The sequence below is a fragment of the Pseudorca crassidens genome, chromosome 20 (genome assembly GCF_039906515.1).
Source record: "Pseudorca crassidens isolate mPseCra1 chromosome 20, mPseCra1.hap1, whole genome shotgun sequence".
NCBI classification, from domain to species: Eukaryota; Metazoa; Chordata; class Mammalia; order Artiodactyla; family Delphinidae; genus Pseudorca; species Pseudorca crassidens.
Genome location: NC_090315.1, coordinates 22216321 through 22232164, shown reverse-complemented (window position 1 = coordinate 22232164; position 15844 = coordinate 22216321). Strand labels below are relative to the sequence as shown.

General features: G+C 45.5%; 1 long non-coding RNA gene across 1 annotated transcript in view; it reads right to left on the bottom strand.

Annotated features, from left to right (window-relative positions):
- Positions 1–15844, bottom strand: part of LOC137214344 (uncharacterized) — a 277455-nt gene that overhangs the window by 100999 nt on the left and 160612 nt on the right. The window lies entirely within an intron of this gene.

Below are 15844 nucleotides of genomic sequence, written 5' to 3'. Positions count from 1 at the left end.
ATAAATTTCTGTTTTTTTAAGCCACCCAGAATATCATCCTTTGTTATAGCAACCTGAGTGGACTAAGACACCTTCTGATGGAAATTTCCAAATAATGAAAAACAAAGGTTTGCAGTGAAAAAATTTTCCCATTTGGATCAAAATTCAACTATTCTCCCCCCCAACACTGCCCAAGTCACATATCTTTTTGGATTCCAAGGACTGGACGTTGCATCACAGACCCCAAATCATGAGCATTTCACCTCCATGTGAGTTATTGTATTGCCTGAGATGGTTGCATTTGAAAATAAAGCAGTCATTTTGGGGGGCCTTTCGGAAAGCATTCACAACCACGTCTCAAAGCTGAGAGAAACTCAAAGATAGGAAATGGTGAAAGTGTCTGTGTGATGTCTTCAGTGCCCCTCATACACATGTACACACACAGCTGTAGGCTTGTTCCTCTCTTTTTATTGTAAAGACAATTTCCCTGAAGTATTTTTAAGCTGGAGAGATTCACTACAAGCTGGGGAAAAATTGCTCGCTACAAGAGATCCAATTTAGTGGCAGAAATCCAGCAACCCAATGTATTGGTAACTAGCTTGGTAATGAGTCTCTTCCATGTAAATTGGCTTATTATTATCAATTTTTGTCAGCTCTCGAGTGAGTCTTGATCTACTTCTCCACTTCGGCTCTGGTGCAAGGTGACTGGGAGCGTACGGCCTCCTCCCCACGCCAGGTGCTGGAAACCTGTGCCTGGAGGGAGGGAGAGAGTGGGGTGACAGACGCCTTGTTGTTAGAGCTCTGAATTTAATGTTCAGAACAGAGAGATGTTAAGGAGACTTGCAATGAGGTATTATAAAAACAGAATTTGATTGAAAGAGCTGGCACGTAATGCAAATGAACACTTTGTCCCATTATTCATTGCTATCAGGAGAACCAAATTTGTTCGGCCCAGAGGAGAGATGACTAAAGGGAGGCATAATAATCATCAATTTATACTTGCAAAGAATTAATCAAGAGGCCCAGAGGAGACAGCGCTCTGTAGCCACTCTCGGTGTATGTGCTGGGGGCAGACAGTGTGGGAAGAGCTGGGGAAATTAGGCTAAATAGTAGGAATGGCTGTAATAACACTGGGGGCTATTAGGCAGAGATATCACCTCCACAGCAGGATGCCATGGAATTATTACGTCCAGAAATCTGCACAGATGGAACCTCGGTAACGGATGGCAATTTTTGCAAAGACCTGTTGATTTGATGGTGCATCTGGAAGGCTCTGGGGCTCAATTTCCTCCTCCTGGGGCTCCGTTTCAGGCAACCCTGAGACACCTCCTTTGCTTTATTCAGTCAAACATTCCTCCACTAACTCAACCCACCTTAGAGCACTGACTTCAGAAAAATCCCTCTGTCCAGTGCGATACTGGGGCAGAGAGGGTATTTCATCCTTATATTTGGCAAATATTTATTGAGCACATACTAGGTGTCAAGTGGTGAATGGGGAAACGTCCTTGTCATCATGAGCTCTCATTCTGAGCAAGGGGAGAGGAGGGGGCACCAGAGGCAGGCATGCCGGTGAGAGATGCTGGCACCACCAGGTTTTGCATGATGCCCAAGGACAACCAAAATCCAGTAAGCAGCTCTCGTCCAGGTTTGCAGAGTCGGCCCAGATAAATCAATCCCCTTTCCTGTAATAGCCCGGCAGTTGTCCAAAGGTCATTTGAGGATTCTGACTCTGGAAGTGAAGGCTTAAGAGACCTGTCACCTCCTTCAAGTACCTCTTCATTCTCAGGTCAGTCACTACACACTGGTGGCCCAGAAGCCAATGGGTTGAATCACTCAGTAACATTTTCAATTAGTCACCAATGTCTAAAAGTTGGGAGATGTCATGCACATTCAGAGTTCCAATGTTACATTTTTTAAAATGTAATCTAACTACACTGTACCTGCATCCCCACGGGACAGCTGTGGCTGAGTCAGGGCTGCCCCTTTGAGCTCTCTAGTTTACCACAGTCCCCACTGCTCCCTTTTCAGTCTCTTATTTCATCCTGTTTCAGTCTCTCGTTTTTCCAGCCCAGCTTCTGTGGGAATTTAATATTTCTGCTCCTAGGCTAAATGACCAGAAATACAAGGTGGCTGGACTATATTAGCTTAGGTTCTGCAGAAATGTCTCTAGCCAGTTCTAACTCAGTGTTTTAGTTTGATTAATATCATCACAATAATTAGTCAGAATTCACTTCTCTCTTTTGTAAAGCAGTGGTCAAGTATACAGTTATCCTTTCTTTTGGCCCCAGGCTTTGAATTTTTCCTCTGGCTCACTGGCAACCTAAAGTCAGTAACTCTAGATGAGCTTGTTTGCTCCCTCCTCTTTCCAGGAGGCGTATACCACTCAACCCACTTGTCCCTCAGCGTGGCTATAAGTAGGCTAGGACCTGGTGTAGGAGTACGAGGCAGCAGGTAATAATTCAGCTCAAGGGTTTGTTGCGTCTATCCCTTTCCTCCCTCTGATTGATTTTTGGCCTGTATTTCTGACAAGTGTGTTTTCCATGTCTTTTTCAAAAAAATATACATGCTTCATCCAGTCCTTTTCGAAAGAAGCAAAAGGAAGACCTGTAGCAGCAATGCAGTGCAGGAGCATGCCAGAATAAGAGACGCTGGTGGTGGTCCCTGCCCTAGAGCCGGGGGGCAATTAGAGGGAGACACAAGGCAAAATGTAGGCAGCTGGCAATTGCGTGGCGAGGCAGCTCAGGGGCGCAAAGCACATTAGACAGAGTGGATGGAAGCACATTTGGTGTTATTCATCCAATGTATCAGCATGGTGATGCCCAGTGGGGGCCTGCATGTGGTGGGTACTGGAGGATACAGGGAGGAATCAGACCAGGTTTCCATTTCCAGGATCCAGTGGAAGAAACATCCTTCACAAAGAAAGCCTCTCACTGCTGCCACGAGGCATGGCGCATCCCCTGTGCCTTGGATTTCAGCACAGTTGCAATGGATGACACCCTGTGCTTGCCAGGGTTCCAGGTCAAGTGCGAGGGCTCCCCCGTCCCTAGGGCAGCCCCAGTCACTGGGAACAGAGCCTCACCCTTCTGCTGTTCCACTGAGATGGTTCTGAGGCACATTCTGCATGGCTTCTCAGTGGGCCCGGAAGGTTGAGCCCCAGGTGCCCTGAGAGGCAAACTGCTGCTCAACACAAACTCCACTGACTTTTCTCCCTCCCCCATCTCACTTCCCCACTCCTTGGATCACCTCTGAACAAACTACCTGCACTTGAGTCTTTATTCCAGGATCTACATTTTGGAGGACTCAAACTAAGACAGTGCCAGAGGGGTGTAACAGATTGGATTATGAGCTAAGGAGCCAGGAAAGGCTTTAGGGACCAGGAGACATTTGAACTGGGCAAGCCTTTGGTGTACAAGCAGAGAGGGAAGTGGAAGAGAGATCCATTCCAAGTGGTGGGCACAGCATGAGCTGTAGAAAGAAGGAACACAGCTGCGAGAGAGAATAGTATGCCATTAATTCCCAGGCTACGTGAAGAACCATGGAAAATGGGATTGGAAAAACAGAGTGGGCCTGGATCACCAGTAGGTTTGAATGTCCCTTTGTGGAGTGCAAATTTCATTTTGTAAATGTTGATGTGATGTGATTTGATGTTGAAATGGTGTGATTTGGGTAAGGCAGTTGTGGAGGCAAGAAGGGGTGGGATGAGGATGAGGTCAAAGGTTGTCCTCTGGGCGGCCGCTGGCGAAATGTGCATTCTCACACTGTGGTCAGATGACGCTTGTGGAGGCCTTAATCCTAGGTGTGGTGGTCTCTTGCTGGGCACTCAGGGAGTGCCTCATGGATGGCAGGCATGGCACAGCTCTGGCAGAGTTCATGGCTGACAAATAGCTGTTGTCTTCAGGCTGGCCAGGGGAGCTGACTTAGGGTCCCCAGGTGGGTGGGCAGTAGTGTGAACAGGCCCCAAATGTCATGTCCCACCACCTGTCAGTCAGATGGGCACCCTGATGGCTCCTTAGTGGGGTCCTACATGCTTGTGGTGGGAGCAGAGCTGCTCTCCTTGTCTGAAGGGTGGCTGAAGGTCCAGGACGTCAGAATAACCAATGCAAAAATGGTTTAAGAGTAAAACAAGTAACAGAACTGTAAAAGCAAATCCACCATTCATACTTTAGTGCCCACATGACACCAAATGACCATCCTGACTCTTTACTTTTACAGTGACCACATTTTTGAGCAGCCTGACTGAGTGTGTGGCAATGACAGGGAGCAGGGATGGAAATGTAGCCTTGGATCTGATTACTAGGTCAGCTTTTCTGACTCTGCCCAAATCCCCCGGCCCCACTTCCAGGGGAGCCCTGGTTCCCACGGGATCAGTGTTCCAGAAGAACTGGAGATTAACTTTAGAAAATTACATCTTCCTGTATTCACACATGCCCATTTCTGAGCTGCTTTCTCTGCAGGAGACTGCTTCTTGCTTTAGGGTGACCTTTTATGAAGTGTCTTCTAAGGGATACAAATTCCACAGGTTGTTAACAGACAGTCTTTTAAAATAATGTTTCAAATTCAAACAACTTTGGGAAGTGATGTGTTGAGCAAAATTAAACAGGTTTCTTTACTGTAGGACATCAGAGCCTTCAATGTGCTCAGAAGTAGCTACACAATTTGTGGGGCTTGGTGAAAAATGAAAACACAAGGCCCCTGGTTCAAAGATTATGAAGAATTGCAAGACGACAACTGCAGAGCATTACGCCAAGCATGGGACCTTTCTGAGCGCGAGCCCAGTGAGGCTGCAGGAGTCCCATGGCTGTGAAGCTGCCCACACACTGTGCTGCCATCATTGCAGATCTCTGAGGGTAGAAAGCGGGGCAGGCAAGGTCACCATGTGTTCAAAAGTGTTCAACCCTGGAATTGCAGTTCCACAAAACACACTCAGGGAACTCCTGCTTTAAGCTGATGAATTCTCATTTTCCTCTTATCTCTGGGCTCCAATACTCAAATATTGTAAACAGGAACCCCATGGGACAACCATACACAACAAGGGAAGACCCTCTTGAACTGCTAGGTCCCTCCTCTGTTAGTTTTTGTATTTTGGGATTTTTTGGGAGGGGTAAAGTAGGGTCCACCAAGTATTTCTGCTAATTACTTATTTTGCTCCATCCTTTTAAAGGAGGCCCAACACCCCTGAATTACCAAAAGGAATTTCTGGCAGTAATAGCAGGCAATTTACAGTGGTAGATGAATATAACAAAAAATAGTACACCTTGGCCAGGGGTAGTGCATAATTTTGTACCTAGAATACCAGCATTATTAAAGCGCTGTCAGCCCACTTGCTTTGTCCTGCTTTCCCAGGTGGTCCCATGACACTGCCTGGGGCCTGGCTTCCCTGAGCTCCTCTCTGGGTTATTTACGGCTGGGGAGGGTGTGGGGTAGGAGGTGGGAAACCCAGCCCTCAGCTCTGTGAGTCACAAGTGGGCAGAGAAGTGAAGGCAGTGACCGCCCATTAACTCTCACTTCCCTTGGGGCCCTGCTCATGGAGGGCCCCAGGCCCAGCCACATCTGTTGCTCTGACTCCCTGCCATTTCTGGGCTCCCACTCCTGTGGTCTTCCAGGCCTCAGAGTTAATCTGTTCATCACGCCTCTCCACACCCCACTTCCTCCCACTTCCTTTGTTAGGATGTCCTGGCTGAAGGCAGCTTACCTCCTCCTGCAGGCAGTCAACTGTCCAGCTCTGAGCAGGCTGACTGCTGGCTCTGCCCTGGCCAGCTCCCTGCATCTGGAGCCCACACTTTATTCCTGGACGTGCACTGTCACCTACTGAATGCATATGGCTGTGCTTTTATTGAGGGCCACCCACATGCCAGGGTTCTGTGGACAATTTTCATATGAGGCTCACAGCTCCCATCCTTGAGAAGCTCCACTCTGGCTGGGAGGGAGGGGCTAGTTCCCATAGAGCCAGAACAAAGAACTGACATGCAAATCTGCCCACATCACACCTCTGTTTAACTCCCTTCAGTGGATCCCCACCATCTGTTGTTCAAGTCCTCAACTCTCAGATGGTCCTTTCCAGGCCCTTCAGGGTCTGTCCTGCTCTATAGCCTTGTCAGTCATTGCTTCCTTTCGGTCTCAGCCATTTCACTCCACCCTGCCAACACTCAATAGCTTCTCCACGTTACCGGGCTTTTGCTCAAGCTGCCCCCTCCACAGTAATGCTCTTCCCCTCACTGCCCACCTGGAGGACACCCTCTCATCTCTCAAGGCTCACTTCAAGCGTCAACTCCTCTAGGAAGCTTTTCACAGTCCCCGCCTCCCAGCCCTTCCTCCCACCTTTGTACCACTACTGGTCCCAGCAGTGTTTTCCAACACAGACCAGGTGGCATCTCCTTGTCAGAAGTCTATCTGTCCTGCCAGAACATGAGCAACCTGAGAGCAGGGTCTGGTACATGATAGCTACTCAACGAATAACCGCTCAGTGAATCTCTGAATTAATAGTACAGATCCAAGCACCTGAAGAGCTCCAAGCCCCCATCCCAAGGGGTTGGAGCAAGCTCCCCAAGCTGGACCCCAGGACAAGGAGTGGTGACTATGACCCTCTTTCTCCCCACTCTCATGCCATCACAGCATTTTTGTTTCTTTCCTCTCCCTTCCCTGCTTTGTTTTCATGATGGGAATTTCAGTCAACAGCAGTATGTGAGAAGGCAGAGAAGAGAAAAAGAAAATTGCAGTCTTAAGGGTGACAGCCCTGAAGTGTTGAGCTTGAAAACTGCCTGGGGATTCAATTTCATATTCTTGGAAAAGTAGATGCAAATACATATTCAAATTCAATGCAAATGCACTGGTGAGTCTCCTGGCTAATTACTGGTGCCTGGTGAGACTGGCAGTCCTTGGTGACAGGATCTGCCTCCTCTTCTCAGCTCCCTCCACAGTGCCTGTCCCAGAGCTGAGTTCCAGACAGGAAGAGATCCATAAAGATAGCTCCCAGAGGAGAGGTGTCCTCAGGGAAATCCTCTGGAGACACTGCCTAGTGTGAAGTCTTCTGGGGATGATCCCCACAAGAGGAGGGCTTCCTGCAGGAAGGAGATGGGCCCAGAGTGAGCTCCATGAGGGGAGCGAAGGAGCTGAGAAAGCAGAGAGAAGGACCCTGCCACACTGAGGGCGCAGTGGTCACTTCAGGGAGGAGACACTGCAGGCACGTTTCAGAGGCAAAAATTACAAAGGATGAGAAAGCCAGACTGGCTGTGGGTGATAGGGAAAGTCCGGATGCACTTAGGGCTCCTCCTTTCTAAGGGGCCTAGATACCTGTGAGGCTGGGAGAACTTTGCCTCAGCCCCAAGCACAGGGATAGAGGACATTACTCCAGGATTTCTTTCCTGGAGGCTGTGTCCCAGAGTCCCAGAACTTGTGTTTGGACAGAGAGCCCAAACTGACTACCAACAGCTTGGCAGACATATTGTTCTCTCCTGATGACTTGGCACAGCAGGGTCACTCATCTGGGCTCACAAAAGAGTCTAGTTACTAGCAAAATGGATCAGTCAGAAGGCAAGTGCATGGTTCGCTTCGGTGGCCTGGCTTGTGTCAGTACCTGGGACAACTCCTTCCTTGACTTGTAAACGGTGAGGAAGTGACCCTGGGACAGCAGAGCCAGAGTGTGCCAGCTGGACCAGGGGCAGTTCCCTGATTAAGAGTACAGATAACAGGGAAAGGAGCACCACTCAGCTGGAATATCCCTCCACCCAACATCCTACCAATGCAGGGCAAACATGGCTATCACCTACTGAACACCAGCTATACACCAGGCGTTGTACACACATTACATTAACCATTGCCACAGCCCTACAAGTTAGGCATCATGATTATTCTTATTTCACAAACAAGGAAACCAAAGCTCAGAGTGGTAAAGGTCACACAACAAGGAAGAGGTCCTGCAGACCTGCCCAAATATCATAGTCTAGAGAATGTGGGGATCCTCCCTGTCCTCTCTCAGGGTGGTAAACAGCCCTGCCCCAAGTGAAGTCTTAGTGCCCTCTTTACAAATCCACGGGAAAGGAAGGCTTCCCATGTCAGTGGTGGGAGGAAGTTTTTACTGCAGCTGGGCACAGTGGCTGTGGTTTTAGGAGGCCATTGTGAAGACTTGTTAAGGCACAATATTCCTGACAGGATGCAGTGAAAGACCTGGCCATTTTCATGTTCATAGAGAGAATAAAAGGGAAGAATGACACCTAGTGAATTTAGTGCCTTATCAGAATACCTTACTGACAACTCCAGCTACCCGCAGAGCCCACCCCTCTCTACCGTGAGTGCGTCTTCCCTTCATACCCCCTTCCTTGAGGCTACAAGGAACTGTTCATCGTCTGCTGTGGCCCAACAAATCCAGCCCTTCTTCTGACGTCAGATTCTCTGATGAAGAATCACCCTCCCCATGCTCATCCCACATGGCTTGAGGAGTCTGACCCCACTGTGGACCCCACAGTAGGCATGTGGTCAGGCTGGTCAATTCAGTCACCATGTTCCCCTGCCAAGATCACTGGTTCAAGATGGACTGACGGCCTGAGTGGGCCAAAGGAGCCAATGGACTTTGGCCCTCAGATTCTGGAACCATTAGAAAAGAAATCACATTTCCCCTGAGTGGTACTGAGGAATGCCACAGGGGTACACCAATCCAGAAGCGAAGAAGGCCTGAAGGAAAGCATAACAGGAGGGGGTCCTGGTGACACTCTTTGGGTACCTGGATCCAGCTGCTCCAAAGCCACATACTCTGGGCTTCTGGTTAATGTGAACCAATAAAATCTCCTTGCTCACCAGCTCAGGCTCTCAAGCCCAGGTCCTGGCAAGTACAGGCAAAGCATTTTGACAAATTCCCTCTCCAGGCTTTTGGTCCTTCTGTCCACTCTAAAGTCAACTTTCGGGATATTTCTCTGTCATAAGAGAAAGAAGAGGAAGCCCTGAAGTACTCCGGGTAGCTACAGGAGACATTATAACAGCATAAAGAAGAAAAAGGGAAAGCCATTTTTTGAATGCCTACAATGGAATGGCATTCATTCCACCTTCTACACCTCTGATAACCAGATGCAGAAGATATGCTTGCTCTTCAGGGCACAGTTCAGATACACCAGAAATACATCTACACGTGGAACAACTCCTACAGAACACCTACTGAAGGCTGGCAGAAGACCTCAGACCTCCCAAAAGGCAAGAAACTCCCCACGTACCTGGGTAGGGCAAAAGAAAAAAAAAAAAAGAAAAAACAGAGACAAAAGAATAGGGACGGCACCTGCACCAGTGGGAGGGAGCTGTGAGGGAGGAAAAGTTTCCACACACTAGGAAGCCCCTTCGCGGGCGGAGACTGCGGGAGGCGGAGGGGGGAGCTTCGAAGCCGGGGAGGAGTGCACAGCAACGGGTGCGGAGGGCAAGGCGGGGAGATTCCCGCACAGAGGATCGGTGCCGACCGGCACTCACCAGCCCGAGAGGCTTGTCTGCTCACCCGCCGGGGCGGGCGGGGCTGCGAGCCTCGCTCTGAGGCTCGGATTTCGGTACGGAGCGCAGGGAGAGGACTGGGGTTGGCGGCTTGAACATAGCCTGAAGGGGTTAGTGCACCACGGCTAGCCGGGAGGGAGTCCGGGGAAAAGTCTGCACCTGCGGAAGAGGCAAGAGACTTTTTCTTCCCTCTTTGTTTCCTGGTGCGTGAGGAGAGGGGTTTAAGAACGCTGCTTAAAGGAACTCCAGAGACGGGCGCGAGCCGCGGCTAAAAGCGCGGACCCCAGAGACGGGCGGGAGACGCTAAGGCTGCTGCTGCCGCCACCAAGGGGCCTGTGTGCGAGCACAGGTCACTCTCCACACCCCTCTTCCGCGAAGCCTGTGCAGCCCGCCACTGCCAGGTTCTCGGGAGCCAGGGACAACTTCCCCGGGAGAACGCAGGGCGGGCCTCAGGCTGGTGCAAAGTCACGCCGGACTTTGCCACCGCAGGCCCGCCCCGCACTCCGTGCCCCTCCCTCCCCGCCGGCCTGAGTGCGCCAGAGCCCCCGAATCAGCGGCTCCTTTAACCCCGTCCTGTCTGAGCAAATAACAGACGCCCTCCAGCAACCTACACGCAGAGGCAGGGCCAAATCCAAAGCCGAGCCCCTGTGAGCTGTGAGAACAAAGAAGAGAAAGGGAAATCTCTCCCAGCAGCCCCAGAAGCAGCGGATTAAAGCTCCACAATCAACTTGATATACCCTGCATCTGTGGAATACCTGAATAGACAACCAATCATCCCAAATTAAGGAAGTGGACTTTAGGAGCAAGATCTATGATTTTTTCCCCTTTTCCTCTTTTTGTGAATGTGTATGTGTACGCTTCTGTGTGAGATCTTGTCTGTATAGTCTTGCTTCCACCATTTGTCCTAGGGTTCTATCCGTCCATGGTTTTTTTTTAAATTTTTTTTCTTAATAATCAATTTTAATTTTAATAATGTTATTATACTTTACCTTCGTTCTTTCTTTCTTTCTTTCCTTCCTTCCTTCCCTCCTTTAGACAACGAATCATCCGAAATTGAGGAGGTGGTCTCTGACAGCAAGATTTATGATTTTTCCCCCTTTACCTCTTTTAGTGAGGGTGTATGTGTATGCTTCTGTGTAAGATTTTGTATGTATAGCTTTGCTTCCAACATTTGTCCTAAGGTTCTATCCGTCCTTTTTTTTTTTTTCCATAAATAAGAACTTTTTAATTCAATAACTTTATTATACTTTATTTTATTTTTACTGTATCTTCTTTCTTTCTGTCTTTTTTCCTTCTTTCCCTCCTTCCTTCCTCCCTCCCTCCCTCCCTCCCTCCTTTCTTTCCTTCTTTCCTCCTTTCCTTCTTTGCTTCTTTCTTTCTTTCTTCCTTCCTTTCTTCCTTCCCTCCTTTCCTTCTTTCTTTCCTCATACTTCTACTAATTCCCTCTACTTTTTCTCCCTTTTATTCTGAGCCGTGTGGATGAAAGGCTCTTGGTGCTCCAGTCAGGAGTCAGGGCTCTGCCTCTGAGGTAGGAGAGCCAACTTCAGGACACTGGTCAACAAGAGACCTCCTAGCTCCACATAATATCAAACGGCGAAAATCTCCCAGAGATCTCCATCTCAACACCAGCACCCAGCTTCACTCAACGACCAGCAAGATACAGTGCTGGACAACCTATGCCAAACAACGAGCAAGAGAGGAACACAACCCCACCCATTAGCAGAGAGGCTGCCTAAAATCATAATAAGGCCACAGATACCCCAAAACACACCACCAGACGTGAACCTGCCCACTAGAGAGACAAGATCCAGCCTCATCCACCACAACACAGGCACTAGTCCCCTCCACCAGGAAGCCTACACAACCCACTGAACCAACCTTAGCCACTGGAGACAGACATCAAAAACAGCGGGAACTACGAACCTGCAGTCTGCAAAAAGGAGACCCCAAACACAGTAAGATAAGCAAAATGAGAAGACAGAAAAACACACAGCAGATAAAGAGCAAGATAAAAATGCACCAGACCTAACAAATGAAGAGGAAATAGCCAGTCTACTTGAAAAAGAATTCAGAATAATGATAGTAAGGATGATCCAAAATCTTGGAAATAGAATGGACAAAATGCAAGAATCAGTTAACAAGGACCTAGAAGAACTAAAGATGAAACAAGCAACGATGAACAACACAATAAATGAAATTAAAAGTACTCTAGATGGGATCAATAGCAGAATAACTGAGGCAGAAGAATGGATAAGTGACCTGGAAGATAAAATAGTGGAAATAACTACTGCAGAGCAGAATAAAGAAAAAAGAATGAAAAGAACTGAGGACAGTCTCAGAGACCTCTGGGACAACATTAAACGCACCAACATTCGAATTATAGGGGTTCCAGAAGAAGAAGAGAAAAAGAAAGGGACTGAGAAAATATTTGAAGAGATTATAGTTGAAAACTTCCCTAATATGGGAAAGGAAATAGTTAATCAAGTCCAGGAAGCACAGAGAGTCCCATACAGGATAAATACAAGGAGAAATACGCCAAGACACATATTAATCAAACTGTCAAAAATTAAATACAAAGAAAGCATATTAAAAGCAGCAAGGGAAAAACAACAAATAACACATAAGGGAATCCCCATAAGGTTAACAGCTGATCTCTCAGCAGAAACCCTACAAGCCAGAAGGGAGTGGCAGGACATACTGAAAGTGATGAAGGAGAAAAACCTGCAGCCAAGACTACTCTACCCAGCAAGGATCTCATTCAGATTTGATGGAGAAATTAAAACCTTTACAGACAAGCAAAAGCTGAGAGAGTTCAGCACCACCAAACCAGCTTTACAACAAATGCTAAAGGATCTTCTCTAGGCAAGAAACACAAGAGAAGGAAAAGACCTATAATAACGAATCCAAAACAATTTAGAAAATGGGAATAGGAACATACATATCGATAATTACCTTAAATGTAAATGGACTAAATGCTCCCACCAAAAGACACAGATTAGCTGAATGGATACAAAAACAAGACCGTTATATATGCTGTCTACAAGAGACCCACTTCAGACCTAGAGACACATACAGACTGAAAGTAAGGAGATGGAAAAAGATATTCCATGCAAATGGAAACCAAAAGAAAGCTGGAGTAGCAATTCTCATATCAGACAAAATAGACTTTAAAATAAGGACTATTAAAAGAGACAAAGAAGGACACTACATAATGATCAAGGGATCGATCCAAGAAGAAGATATAACAATTGTAAATATTTATGCACCCAACATAGGAGCACCTCAACACATAAGGCAAATACTAACAGCAATAAAAGGGGAAATCGACAGTAACACATTCGTAGTAGGGGACTTCAACACCCCACTTTCACCAATGGACAGATCATCCAAAATGCAAATAAATAAGGAAACACAAGCTTTAAATGATACATTAAACAAGATGGACTTAATTGATATTTATAGGACATTCCATCCAAAAACAAAAGAATACACATTTTTCTCAAGTGCTCATGGAACATTCTCCAGGATAGATCATATCTTGGGTCACAAATCAAGCCTGGGTAAATTTAAGAAAATTGAAATTGTATCAAGTATCTTTTCTGACCACAACGACATGAGACTAGATATCAATTACAAGAAAAGATCTGTAAAAAATACAAACACATGGAGGCTAAACAATACACTACTTAATAATGAAGTGATCACTGAAGAAATCAAAGAGGAAATCAAAAAATACCTAGAAACAAATGACAATGGAGACACAATGACCCAAAACCTATGGGATGCAGCAAAAGCAGTTCTAAGGGGGAAGTTTATAGCAATACAAGCCCACCTTAAGAAGCAGGAAACATCTCGAATAAACAACCTAACCTTGCACCTCAAGCAATTAAGAAAGAAGAACAAAAAAACCCCAAGGTAGCAGAAGGAAAGAAATCATAAAGATCAGATCAGAAATAAATGAAAAAGAAATGAAGGAAACAATAGCAAAGATCAATAAAACTAAAAGCTGGTTCTTTGAGAAGATAAACAAAATAGATAAACCACTAGCCAGACTCATCAGGAAAAAAAGGGAGAAGATTCAAATCAATAGAATTAGAAATGAAAAAGGAGCGGTAACAACTGACACTGCAGAAATAAAAGAGATCATGAGAGATTACTACAAGAAACTCTATGCCAATAAAATGGACAACCTGGAAGAAATGGACAAATTCTTAGAAATGCACAACCTGCCAAGACTAAATCAGGAAGAAATAGAAAATATGAACAGACCAATCACAAGCACTGAAATTGAAACTGTGATTAAAAATCTTCCAACAAAGAAAAGCCCAGGACCAGATGGCTTCACAGGAGAATTCTATCAAACATTTAGAGAAGAGCTCACACCTATCCTTCTCAAACTCTTCCAAAATATAGCAGAGGGAGGAACACTCCCAAACTCCTTCTACGAGGCCACCATCACCTTGATACCAAAACCAGACAAGGATGTCACAAAGAAAGAAAACAACAGGCCAATATTACTGATGACAAAATCCTCAACAAAAATCCTCAACAAAATACCAGCAAACAGAACCCCACAGCACCTTAAAAGGATCATACACCATGATCAAGTGCGGTTTATTCCAGGAATGCAAGGATTCTTCAATATACGCAAATCTATCAATGTGATAAACCATATTAAAAAATTGAAGGAGAAAAGCCATATGATCATCTCAATAGATGCAGAGAAAGCTTTTGACAAAATTCAACACCAATTTATGATAAAAACCCTGCAGAAAGTAGGTATAGAGGGAACTTTCCTCAACATAATAAAGGCCATATATGACAAGCCCACAGCAAACATCATCCTCAATGGTGAAAAACTGAAAGCATTTCCACTAAGATCAGGAACAAGACAAGGTTGCCCACTCTCACCACTCTTAGTCAACATAGTTTTGGAAGTTTTAGCCACAGCAATCAGAGAAGAAAAGGAAATAAAAGGAATCCAAATCAGAAAAGAAGAAGTAAAGCTGTCATTGTTTGCAGATGACATGATCCTATACATAGAGAATCCTAAAGATGCTACCAGAAAACTACTAGAGCTAATCAATGAATTTGGTAGAGTGGCAGGATACAAAATTAATGCACAGAAATCTCTGGCATTCCTATACACTAAGGATGAAAAATCTGAAAGTGAAATCAAGAAAACACTCCCATTTACCATTGCAACAAAAAGAATAAAATATCTAGGAATAAACCTACCTAAGGAGACAAAAGACCTGTATGCAGAAAATTATAAGACACTGATGAAAGAAATTAAAGATGATACAAATAGATGGAGAGATATACCATGTTCTTGGATTGGAAAAATCAACGTTGTGAAAATGACTCTACTACCCAAAGCAATCTATAGATTCAATGCAATCCCTATCAAACTACCACTGGCATTTTTCACAGAACTAGTACAAAAAATTTTGCAATTTGTATGGAAACACAAAAGACCCTGAATAGCCAAAGCAATCTTGAGAACGAATAAAGGAACTGGAGGAATCAGGCTCCCTGACTTCAGACTATACTACAAAGCTACAGTTATCAAGATGGTATGGTACTGGCACAAAACAGAAAGATAGATCAATGGAACAGGATAGAAAGCCCAGAGATAAACCCACGCACATATGGACACCTTATCTTTGATAAAGGTGGCAGGAATGTACAGTGGAGAAAGGACAACCTCTTCAATAAGTGGTGCTGGGAAAACTGGACAGGTACATGTAAAAGTATGAGATTAGATCACTCCCTAACACCATACACAAAAATAAGCTCAACATGCATTAAAGACCTAAATGTAAGGCCAGAAACTATCAAACTCTTAGAGGAAAACATAGGCAGAACTCTCTATGACATAAATCACAGCAAGATCCTTTCTGACCCACCTCCTAGAGTAATGGAAATAAAAACAAAAATAAACAAATGGAACCTAATGAAACTTCAAAGCTTTTGCACAGCAAAGGAAACCATAAACAAGACCAAAAGACAACCCTCAGAATGGGAGAAAATATTTGCAAATGAAGCAACCGACAAAGGATTAATCTCCAAAATTTACAAGCAGCTCAATAACAAAAAAACAAACAACCGAATCCAAAAATGGGCAGAAGACCTAAATAGACATTTCTCCAAAGAAGATATACAGATTGCCAACAAACACATGAAAGAATGCTCAACATCATTTATCATTAGAGAAATGCAAATCAAAACTACAATGAGATATCATCTCACACCAGTCAGAATGGCCATCATCAAAAACTCTAGAAACAATAAATGCTGGAGAGGGTGTGGAGAAAAGGGAACACTCTTGCACTGCTGGTGGGAATGTGAATTGGTTCAGCCACTATGGAGAACAGTATGGAGGTTCCTTAAAGAACTA